The following is a 12,431-nucleotide window of genomic DNA, read 5'->3' on the forward strand; positions in this document are numbered from 1 at the left end:
CCCAATATGAATGATTACACAAAAGGAAAACCAAATTCAATCCATATATGAAATAATCCAGGAATAAACACTACAAGCCCTTCCTTCGCCTTGAGCCCTGTGGAGGGGAATAAAACATTTTGGGGTGAGCTAGAAGCTCAGCGAGTAACCAGTAAAATCAGTTATCAAATCAGTTTCACAATCGTTCATTTCAATGATGTCATAGATCAATGATGGAGTATCCATAATTCAAGAAACATTTACAATGGAAAGCGATAGTAACATTCATGAAAGGATACGTTCGTTCTCCTGTCATTTCATTGCATTCTTTTCGTTTCATTCGTGCATTCATTCACACCGTCCCTGGCTTTTGGCCAGGCTCCACCAACCTACAAGGTAATACTCGAGTATACCGAAACGTTCACCCAAGTTCCTAGTCGCCCGACCGAGTCCGCTTCTGGCTCGAGACAACCGGTAACAAGGGGCAATGGCCAGTTCAGCCCAAAAGGCTTACATTCATGCGCAAGTAGCATTTAATCATTAATCATTGAAACTTTCATCTTTATGTAGGTCGAGTGCGATAAAGTACACACTCGCCTAGAAAACTCATTTTAACAATCATTGAAAGCAAAATCACTAATAACAAGACACTAAGATGCAAGCACACATGATATGTAAGAAAACAGTTCCAAAAGTAACTTTGAAAACAGTTCAAAGTAGATAAAAGTAGATAATGCAGGAAAGCGGTTCAACAGTAAATTTGGAAACAGTTTGAGGTCACTCACCTCCATGACTCAGAAATCATCCATCAAATATCATTGCCTTGCTCAAATCCAAGTCCTCAATCACAAACTCAATGCAAATAACTTCCTTCAAAAGTTCGGACAGCACTTCCCCTGAATTTCCTTACTTTTCCCAGCCATCACGGCTTCATTATATCCTCAGCCAGTCCCAAAGGTACACACACAACAACAACAAGTTCATCCCATAGCTATTCAGCAAGCTCCAAGTAGTACTAGTACAAGTCCAGCTAGGGAAGAGTCCGGAAATGAAGGTTTAGCTCAAACCAGAAAAATAGTTTTGACGTCATTTTGCGGTAATGGCACAACTTGCACTACGATTATCGGATTAGGATGTAAGACCCACCATTTCGAAGCTAAGAACCAGGGCTATAACAATGTAGAAGGCCACTCAGTCCAAATCCTAGCACAACTAGGTCAAAAATGCAGAATACCAAACCAGAACCGTAATTGCAGGTTCCCAAATCACACAATGCTGTAATTCGTCCAACTCAGTCTACACAGGTCCAAATGCATTGATTCCAAAGGCATATGATAGTTAAGACATCAAGATACATTTCATCAGAAGACACCAACAACAAAATCCAAACCAATTCCAGTCAAAACAGACGATTACAAGCGCAGTTCGCACATTCTGATCACCCAGAACAGAAACAGTAAAAACGGCATAACTCACTCTACAATACTCCAAATGCCCTGAAATTTTGCAGACACTTCAAAATCATCAATACCTACAACTTTCATGTTTTGAGCAAAGGCCAATTCGGCCTCTATCTATGACCTAAAATTTCGGACAGAATGTTCAACCAAGAACCCTAATTTTCCAGAAATTCTTCCAAATTCAAAATTGATTGCATTTATCAACAATTCACACCTACAAGAGTCATTTTAAACCATTACCATTCATCATACAAGACCACAACATCCCATTCATATTAAACCAGCAAATTCATCATAAAATGGAAAACTTCACCAAAACTCTTCAAATCAAGAAATAAATCATATGTTCCATTACTCAAGCTACTTCTAAGCATAACATAAACATCATTAGGTGTAGAAGAGTGTTCTAGCATCACTTACCAAGTAACCAAGAGAGAGGAAGATGTTGGACACCTTAAGCCTTCAAACAAACTTCACTAAACTACTTCCTAGCACCCAAGGAAGGAATTTTATGGAGTAAAAACTAATTTAAGCAAGTAGTTTGGATGATTTGAGCTAGGAATTTGCCAAGATGTTGAAGAGTTTTGTCTTTCTTCTTGCTAGAGAGGTTCGGCCATCAAGGGGTGGAAAATGGTAAGTTTTTTGTGAATTTTGAAGATATTTAATCCATAAGTCAAAAGGTCAAAACCATGAATAGTAAATCATAAAGTCCACCCAATAGAAAAATGACACATGGCATCTCATTAAATGCAATTCAATCCTTTCTTTTCTCTCTCACATCAATCACCTCACACTCCTTTACTAATCCATTAACACCCGATAAATTTTACAGTATCCGAAATTTAACCTAATTGGCCGAATTTTTCCGAACTTTTCGCACTAGTGGGTCCCACGTCCGTTATAAACTCTTAATTTCTCAAAAACTCTCCAATACTAGAAAAATCATTTGAAAACGATATTTGCTCATAAACTTTATCTGGAAAATTTTCTAATCAAGAAAATGTAGAAAAGCGGGCGTTAAACAAATAAACCCTAGAAAAGTAGAAAATTTCCGGGTTCTCAAACTCATTTTTTTTCGGGGCGTCACAATCTCCCCTCCTTAAAAGAATGTCGTCCTCGACATTCCCTCTTGTACCAATCAAGTCAAGACATCCCGCAAAAATCTCTCAAGAGTCAATTCAAACCCACAGTCCGGCATCCTAAACTTCAAGCCTAGGATACACTACAGAGATCTGAAGCCTAAACTCTGATACCAACTGTCACGGCCCCATTTTCCCCTAAGGCGAACCAGAGGGGTCAACGGGCCGCCTGCCCAGCTCTCGCCGGGACTCAGTCGATCACTACAGTCCTCAAACAAATACAAGATAAAATCTCCAATATAAATCAAATATTCCAACATTTACATATCAAAAGCGAAGCATCCACGCTTCCGCAGCGCCACTCTGATCCTTGATCACAATTAGTATACAGGAGGAAGTCCAAAACTAGACTATTACACATCCAAGCAATTCTAAACGTTCAATACAATCCCAATATGAATGATTACACAAAAGGAAAACCAAATTCAATCCATACATGAAATAATCCAGGAATAAACACTACAAGCCCTTCCTTCGCCTTGAGCCCTGTGGAGGGGTATAAAACATTTTGGGGTGAGCTAGAAGCTCAGCGAGTAACCAGTAAAATCAGTTATCAAATCAGTTTCACAATCGTTCATTTCAATGATGTCATAGATCAATGATGGAGTATCCATAATTCAAGAAACATTTACAATGGAAAGCGATAGTAACATTCATGAAAGGATACGTTCGTTCTCCTGTCATTTCATTGCATTCTTTTCGTTTCATTCGTGCATTCATTCACACCGTCCCTGGCTTTTGGCCAGGCTCCACCAACCTACAAGGTAATACTCGAGTATACCGAAACGTTCACCCAAGTTCCTAGTCGCCCGACCGAGTCCGCTTCTGGCTCGAGACGACCGGTAACAAGGGGCAATGGCCAGTTCAGCCCAAAAGGCTTACATTCATGCGCAAGTAGCATTTAATCATTAATCATTGAAACTTTCATCTTTATGTAGGTCGAGTGCGATAAAGTACACACTCGCCTAGAAAACTCATTTTAACAATCATTGAAAGCAAAATCACTAATAACAAGACACTAAGATGCAAGCACACATGATATGTAAGAAAACAGTTCCAAAAGTAACTTTGAAAACAGTTCAAAGTAGATAAAAGTAGATAATGCAGGAAAGCGGTTCAACAGTAAATTTGGAAACAGTTTGAGGTCACTCACCTCCATGACTCAGAAATCATCCATCAAATATCATTGCCTTGCTCAAATCCAAGTCCTCAATCACAAACTCAATGCAAATAACTTCCTTCAAAAGTTCGGACAGCACTTCCCCTGAATTTCCTTACTTTTCCCAGCCATCACGGCTTCATTATATCCTCAGCCAGTCCCAAAGGTACACACACAACAACAAAAAGTTCATCCCATAGCTATTCAGCAAGCTCCAAGTAGTACTAGTACAAGTCCAGCTAGGGAAGAGTCCGGAAATGAAGGTTTAGCTCAAACCAGAAAAATAGTTTTGACGTCATTTTACGTAATGCACAATTGCACTCATTATCGGATTAGGGTGTAAGGGAAAAAATAAAAACCCCACCCCCATTTTTTTTTCGAAAAGCTTAAAAGAACCAGACTATAACAATGTAGAAGCCACTCAGTCCAAATCCTAGCACAACTAGGTCAAAAATGCAGAATACCAAACAGAAACTCGTAATTGAGGTCCCAATCACACAATGCTGTATTCGTCCAACTCAGTCTACACAGTTCCAAATGCATGATCCAAGCATATGATAGCTAAGACATCAAGCTACATTTCATCAGAAGACACTAACAACAAAATCCAAACCAATTCCAGTCAAAACAGTCGATTACAAACGCAGTTCGCGCATTCTGATCACCCAGAACAGCAACAGTAAAAACGGCATAACTCACTCTACACCACTCCAAATTCCCTGAAATTTTGCAGGCACTTCAAACTCATCAATACCTACAACTTTCATGTTTTGAGCAAAGGCCAATTCGGCCTCCATCTAGGACCTAAAATTTCGGACAGACAGAATGTTCAACAAGACCTAATTTTCCAGAAATTCTTCCAAATTCAAAATTGATTGCATTTATCAACAATCCACCTTACAAGACATTTTTAAACCCATTACCATTCATCTACAAGACCACAACATCCCATCATATTAAACCAGCAAATTCATATTAAAATGGAACTTCACCAAAACTTCTCAAATCAAGAAAAAATCATATGTTCCATTACTCAAGCGACTTTCTAACATAACATAAACATCATTAGTGTAGAAGATGTTTCTAGCATCACTTACAAGTAACCAAGAGAAAGAGGAAGATGTTGGACACCTTAAGCCTTCAAACAAACTTCACTAAACTATTCCTAGCACCCAAGAAAGAATTTTATGGAGTAAAAAACTAATTTAAGCAAGTAGTTTGGATGATTTGAGCTAGGAATTTGCCAAGATGTTGAAGAGTTTTGTCTTTCTTCTTGCTAGAGAGGTTCGGCCATCAAGTGGTGAAAAATGGTAAGTTTTTTGTGAATTTTGAAGATATTTAATCCATAAGTCAAAAGGTCAAAACCATGAATAGTAAATCATAAAGTCCAACCAATAGAAAAATGACACATGGCATCTCATTAAATGCAATTCAATTCTTTCTTTTCTCTCTCAATCAATCACCTCACACTCTTTACTTATCCATAACACCGATAATTTTACAGTATCCGAAATTTAACCTAATTGGCCAATCTTTCCGACTTTTCGCACTAGTGGTCCCCGTCGTTATAAACTCTAATTTCTCAAAAACTCTCCCAATACTAAAAAATCATTGAAAAGATATTTGCTCATAAAACTTTATCTGGAAAAATTTTCTAATCAAGAAAATGTAGAAAAGCGGGCCGTTAAACAAATAAACCCGTAGAAAAGTAAAAAATTTCCGGTCTCAAACTCATTTTTTCGGGCGTCACAATCTCCCCTCCTTAAAAGAATGTCGTTCCTCGACATTCCCTCTGTACCAATCAATCAAGAATCCCGCAAAAATCTCTCAAGAGCAATTCAAAAACCCACAGTCGCATCCTAAACTTCAAGCCTAGGATACACTACAGAATCTTGAAGCCTAAGCTCTGATACCAAACTTCACGGCCCCATTTTCCCCTAAGGCGAACCAGAGGGGTCAACGGGCCGCCTGCCCAGCTCTCGCCGGGACTCAGTCGATCACTACAGTCCTCAAACAAATACAAGATAAAATCTCCAATATAAATCAAATATTCCAACATTTACATATCAAAAGCGAAGCGTCCACGCTTCCGCAGCGCCACTCTGATCCTTGATCACAATTAGTATACAGGAGGAAGTCCAAAACTAGACTATTACACATCCAAGCAATTCTAAACGTTCAATACAATCCCAATATGAATGATTACACAAAAGGAAAACCAAATTCAATCCATACATGAAATAATCCAGGAATAAACACTACAAGCCCTTCCTTCGCCTTGAGCCCTGTGGAGGGGAATAAAACATTTTGGGGTGAGCTAGAAGCTCAGCGAGTAACCAGTAAAATCAGTTATCAAATCAGTTTCACAATCGTTCATTTCAATGATGTCATAGATCAATGATGTCATAAATCAATGATGGAGTATCCATAATTCAAGAAACATTTACAATGGAAAGCGATAGTAACATTCACGAAAGGATACGTTCGTTCTCCTGTCATTTCATTGCATTCTTTTTGTTTCATTCGTGCATTCATTCACACCGTCCCTGGCTTTTGGCCAGGCTCCACCAACCTACAAGGTAATACTCGAGTATACCGAAACGTTCACCCAAGTTCCTAGTCGCCCGACCGAGTCCTCTTCTGGCTCGAGACGACCGGTAACAAGGGCAATGGCCAGTTCAGCCCAAAAGGCTTACATTCATGCGCAAGTAGCATTTAATCATTAATCATTGAAACTTTCATCTTTATGTAGGTCGAGTGCGATAAAGTACACACTCGCCTAGAAAACTCATTTTAACAATCATTGAAAGCAAAATCACTAATAACAAGACACTAAGATGCAAGCACACATGATATGTAAGAAAACAGTTCCAAAAGTAACTTTGAAAACAGTTCAAAGTAGATAAAAGTAGATAATGCAGGAAAGCGGTTCAACAGTAAATTTGGAAACAGTTTGAGGTCACTCACCTCCATGACTCAGAAATCATCCATCAAATATCATTGCCTTGCTCAAATCCAAGTCCTCAATCACAAACTCAATGCAAATAACTTCCTTCAAAAGTTCGGACAGCACTTCCCCTGAATTTCCTTACTTTTCCCAGCCATCACGGCTTCATTATATCCTCAGCCAGTCCCAAAGGTACACACACAACAACGAGTTCATCCAATAGCCATTCAGCAAGCTTCAAGTAGTACTAGTACAAGTCAAGCTAGGGAAAAGGTCCGGAAATGAAGGTTTAGCTCAAACCAGAAAAATAGTTTTGGACGTCACTTTGCGGTAATGGCACAACTTGCACTACGATTATCGGATTAGGGGATGTAAGACCCACCATTTCGAAGCTAAGAACCAGGGCTATAACAATGTAGAAGGTCACTCAGTCCAAATCCCAGCACAACTAAGTCAAAAATGCAGAATACCAAACCAGAACCGAAATTGCAGGTTTACAAATCACACTATGCTGTAATTAGTACAACTCAGTCTATACAGGTCCAAATTCATTGATTCCAAAGGAATATGATAGATAAGACATCAAGATACATTTCATCAGAAGACACCAACATCCAAATCCAAAGAAATTCCAGTCAAAACAGACGATTACAATCGCAGTTCGCACATTCTGATCACCCAGAACAGCAATAGTAAAAACGGCATAACTCACTCTACACTACTCCAAATGCCCTGAACTTTTGCAGGAACTTCAAACTCATCAATACCTACAACTTTCATGTTTTGAGAAAAGGCCAATTCGGCCTCCATCTAGGACCTAAAATTTCGGACAGAATGTTCATCACAAAACCCTTACTTTTCAATTTTTGGTCCAAAACAGAAATTGGTTGCAATTATCACTAATTCACACCTACTAGAGTCATTCCCCCTCATTATCAACCATCATAGATGACCACAACATCACATTCATATTAAACCAAAAAATTCCTCAAAAAATAAAAACTTCACCAAATCATCCATAAGCAAGCAATAAACCACAATTTCCAACTCTATAGCCACCATTAGGCATAAATTCAACATCATTAGGTGTAAGAGGATAGTCAATCACTACTTACCAAGTAAACAAGAAAGAGGAAGTTGTAGACCACCTTAGCTTCTCCAAAAAACTTCACCAAAACACTCACTAGCAACTAATGGAAGAATTTTATGGAGTAGAAACAAGTTTAGGCAATTGGTTTGGAAGATTGAGCTAAATGGAAGCTTGAAATTTGAAGCAATTCTCTTCCTTCTTGAGCTCTCAAGAGTCGGCCAACATGGAGTGCAAAAATAATGAATTTTGAGGTAATTTTTAGATATTTAACCACTTAGTCAAAAGGTCAAAAACATGAATAGTAAGTCATAAAATCCACCCAATGGAAAAATGACACTTGGCACACTATTAAATGCATTTCTATCCTTCGGTCACCTCTCACATCAATCACCTCACACTCCTCTACTTATCTCTTAACACCCGATAAATTTTACACAGTATCCGAAACGTAACCTTATTGGCCGAATTTCTTCCGAATTTCCACACTAGCGGGTCCCACGTCCGATATACGCTCTTTATTTCTCAAAAACTAACCGATACTAGAAAATCATTTAAAAACCATTTTTGCTCATAAACTTTATCTGGAAATTTTCTAATCAAGAAAATGTAGAAAAGGCGGGCGATTAAATAAAATAAACCCTAGAAAATTAGAAAATTTCCGGGTTCTCAAACTCTTTTTTTTCGGGGCGTCACAATCTCCCCTCCTTAAAAGAATGTCGTCCACGACATTCCCTCTTGTACCAATCAAGTCAAGACATCCCGCAAAAATCTCTCAAGAGTCAATTCAAACCCACAGTCCGGCATCCTAAACTTCAAGCCTAGGATACACTACAGAGATCTGAAGCCTAAGCTCTGATACCAACTGTCACGGCCCCATTTTCCCCTGAACCCATTTTCCCCTAAGGCGAACCAGAGGGGTCAACGGGCCGCCTGCCCAGGTCTCGCCGGGACTCAGTCGATCACTACAGTCCTCAAACAAATACAAGATAAAATCTCCAATATAAATCAAATATTCCAACATTTACATATCAAAAGCGAAGCGTCCACGCTTCCACTGCGCCACTCTGATCCTTGGTCGCAATTATGATACAGGAGGAAGTCCAAATCTAGACTATTACACATCCAAGCAATTCTAAACGTTCAATACAATCCCAATATGAATGATTACACAAAAGGAAAACCAAATTCAATCCATACATGAGATAATCCAGGATTAAACACTACAAGCCACTCCTTCGCCTTGAGCCCTGTGGAGGGGAATAAAACATTTTGGGGTGAGCTAGAAGCTCAGCGAGTAACCAGTAAAATCAGTTATCAAATCAGTTTCACAATCGTTCATTTCAATGATGTCATAGATCAATGATGTCATAAATCAATGATGGAGTATCCATAATTCAAGAAACATTTACAATGGAAAGCGATAGTAACATTCACGAAAGGATACGTTCGTTCTCCTGTCATTTCATTGCATTCTTTTCGTTTCATTCGTGCATTCATTCACACCGTCCCTGGCTTTTGGCCAGGCTCCACCAACCTACAAGGTAATACTCGAGTATACCGAAACGTTCACCCAAGTTCCTAGTCGCCCGACCGAGTCCTCTTCTGGCTCGAGACGACCGGTAACAAGGGCAATGGCCAGTTCAGCCCAAAAGGCTTACATTCATGCGCAAGTAGCATTTAATCATTAATCATTGAAACTTTCATCTTTATGTAGGTCGAGTGCGATAAAGTACACACTCGCCTAGAAAACTCATTTTAACAATCATTGAAAGCAAAATCACTAATAACAAGACACTAAGATGCAAGCACACATGATATGTAAGAAAACAGTTCCAAAAGTAACTTTGAAAACAGTTCAAAAGTAGATAAAAGTAGATAATGCAGGAAAGCGGTTCAACAGTAAATTTGGAAACAGTTTGAGGTCACTCACCTCCATGGCTCAGAAATCATCCATCAAATATCATTGCCTTGCTCAAATCCAAGTCTTAAATCACAAACTCAATGCAAACAAGTTCCTTCAAAGTTCGGACAGCACTTCCCCTGACTTTCCTTACTTTTCCAGCCATCATGGCTTCATTATATCCTCTGCCAGTCCCAAAGGTACACACACAACAACAAAAATTTCATCCCATAGCTATTCAGCAAGCTCCAAGTAGTACTAGTACAAGTCAAGCTAGGGAAAAGTCCGAAAATGAAGGTTTAGCTCAAAACCAGAAAAATAGTTTTGGACATCACTTTGCGGTAATGGCACAACTTGCACTACGATTATCGGATTAGGATGTAAGACCCACCATTTCGAAGCTAAGAACCAGGGCTATAACAATGTAGAAGGTCACTCAGTCCAAATCCCAGCACAACTAAGTCAAAAATGCAGAATACCAAACCAGAACCGAAATTGCAGGTTTACAAATCACACTATGCTGTAATTAGTACAACTCAGTCTATACAGGTCCAAATTCATTGATTCCAAAGGAATATGATAGATAAGACATCAAGATACATTTCATCAGAAGACACCAACATCCAAATCCAAAGAAATTCCAGTCAAAACAGACGATTACAATCGCAGTTCGCACATTCTGATCACCCAGAACAGCAATAGTAAAAACGGCATAACTCACTCTACACTACTCCAAATGCCCTGAACTTTTGCAGGAACTTCAAACTCATCAATACCTACAACTTTCATGTTTTGAGAAAAGGCCAATTCGGCCTCCATCTAGGACCTAAAATTTCGGACAGAATGTTCATCACAAAACCCTTACTTTTCAATTTTTGGTCCAAAACAGAAATTGGTTGCAATTATCACTAATTCACACCTACTAGAGTCATTCCCCCTCATTATCAACCATCATAGATGACCACAACATCACATTCATATTAAACCAAAAAATTCCTCAAAAAATAAAAACTTCACCAAATCATCCATAAGCAAGCAATAAACCACAATTTCCAACTCTATAGCCACCATTAGGCATAAATTCAACATCATTAGGTGTAAGAGGATAGTCAATCACTACTTACCAAGTAAACAAGAAAGAGGAAGTTGTAGACCACCTTAGCTTCTCCAAAAAACTTCACCAAAACACTCACTAGCACCTAATGGAAGAATTTTATGGAGTAGAAACAAGTTTAGGCAATTGGTTTGGAAGATTGAGCTAAATGGAAGCTTGAAATTTGAAGCAATTCTCTTCCTTCTTGAGCTCTCAAGAGTCGGCCAACATGGAGTGCAAAAATAATGAATTTTGAGGTAATTTTTAGATATTTAACCACTTAGTCAAAAGGTCAAAAACATGAATAGTAAGTCATAAAATCCACCCAATGGAAAAATGACACTTGGCACACTATTAAATGCATTTCTATCCTTCGGTCACCTCTCACATCAATCACCTCACACTCCTCTACTTATCTCTTAACACCCGATAAATTTTACACAGTATCCGAAACGTAACCTTATTGGCCGAATTTCTTCCGAATTTCCACACTAGCGGGTCCCACGTCCGATATACGCTCTTTATTTCTCAAAAACTAACCGATACTAGAAAATCATTTAAAAACCATTTTTGCTCATAAACTTTATCTGGAAATTTTCTAATCAAGAAAATGTAGAAAAGGCGGGCGATTAAATAAAATAAACCCTAGAAAATTAGAAAATTTCCGGGTTCTCAAACTCTTTTTTTTCGGGGCGTCACAATCTCCCCTCCTTAAAAGAATGTCGTCCACGACATTCCCTCTTGTACCAATCAAGTCAAGACATCCCGCAAAAATCTCTCAAGAGTCAATTCAAACCCACAGTCCGGCATCCTAAACTTCAAGCCTAGGATACACTACAGAGATCTGAAGCCTAAGCTCTGATACCAACTGTCACGGCCCCATTTTCCCCTGAACCCATTTTCCCCTAAGGCGAACCAGAGGGGTCAACGGGCCGCCTGCCCAGGTCTCGCCGGGACTCAGTCGATCACTACAGTCCTCAAACAAATACAAGATAAAATCTCCAATATAAATCAAATATTCCAACATTTACATATCAAAAGCGAAGCGTCCACGCTTCCACTGCGCCACTCTGATCCTTGGTCGCAATTATGATACAGGAGGAAGTCCAAATCTAGACTATTACACATCCAAGCAATTCTAAACGTTCAATACAATCCCAATATGAATGATTACACAAAAGGAAAACCAAATTCAATCCATACATGAGATAATCCAGGATTAAACACTACAAGCCACTCATTCGCCTTGAGCCCTGTGGAGGGGAATAAAACATTTTGGGGTGAGCTAGAAGCTCAGCGAGTAACCAGTAAAATCAGTTATCAAATCAGTTTCACAATCGTTCATTTCAATGATGTCATAGATCAATGATGTCATAAATCAATGATGGAGTATCCATAATTCAAGAAACATTTACAATGGAAAGCGATAGTAACATTCACGAAAGGATACGTTCGTTCTCCTGTCATTTCATTGCATTCTTTTCGTTTCATTCGTGCATTCATTCACACCGTCCCTGGCTTTTGGCCAGGCTCCACCAACCTACAAGGTAATACTCGAGTATACCGAAACGTTCACCCAAGTTCCTAGTCGCCCGACCGAGTCCGCTTCTGGCTCGAGACGACCGGTAACAAGGGGCAATGGCCAGTTCAGCCCAAAAGGCTTA

The sequence above is a fragment of the Coffea eugenioides genome, chromosome 1 (assembly GCF_003713205.1).
Source record: "Coffea eugenioides isolate CCC68of chromosome 1, Ceug_1.0, whole genome shotgun sequence".
Taxonomy (NCBI): domain Eukaryota; kingdom Viridiplantae; phylum Streptophyta; class Magnoliopsida; order Gentianales; family Rubiaceae; genus Coffea; species Coffea eugenioides.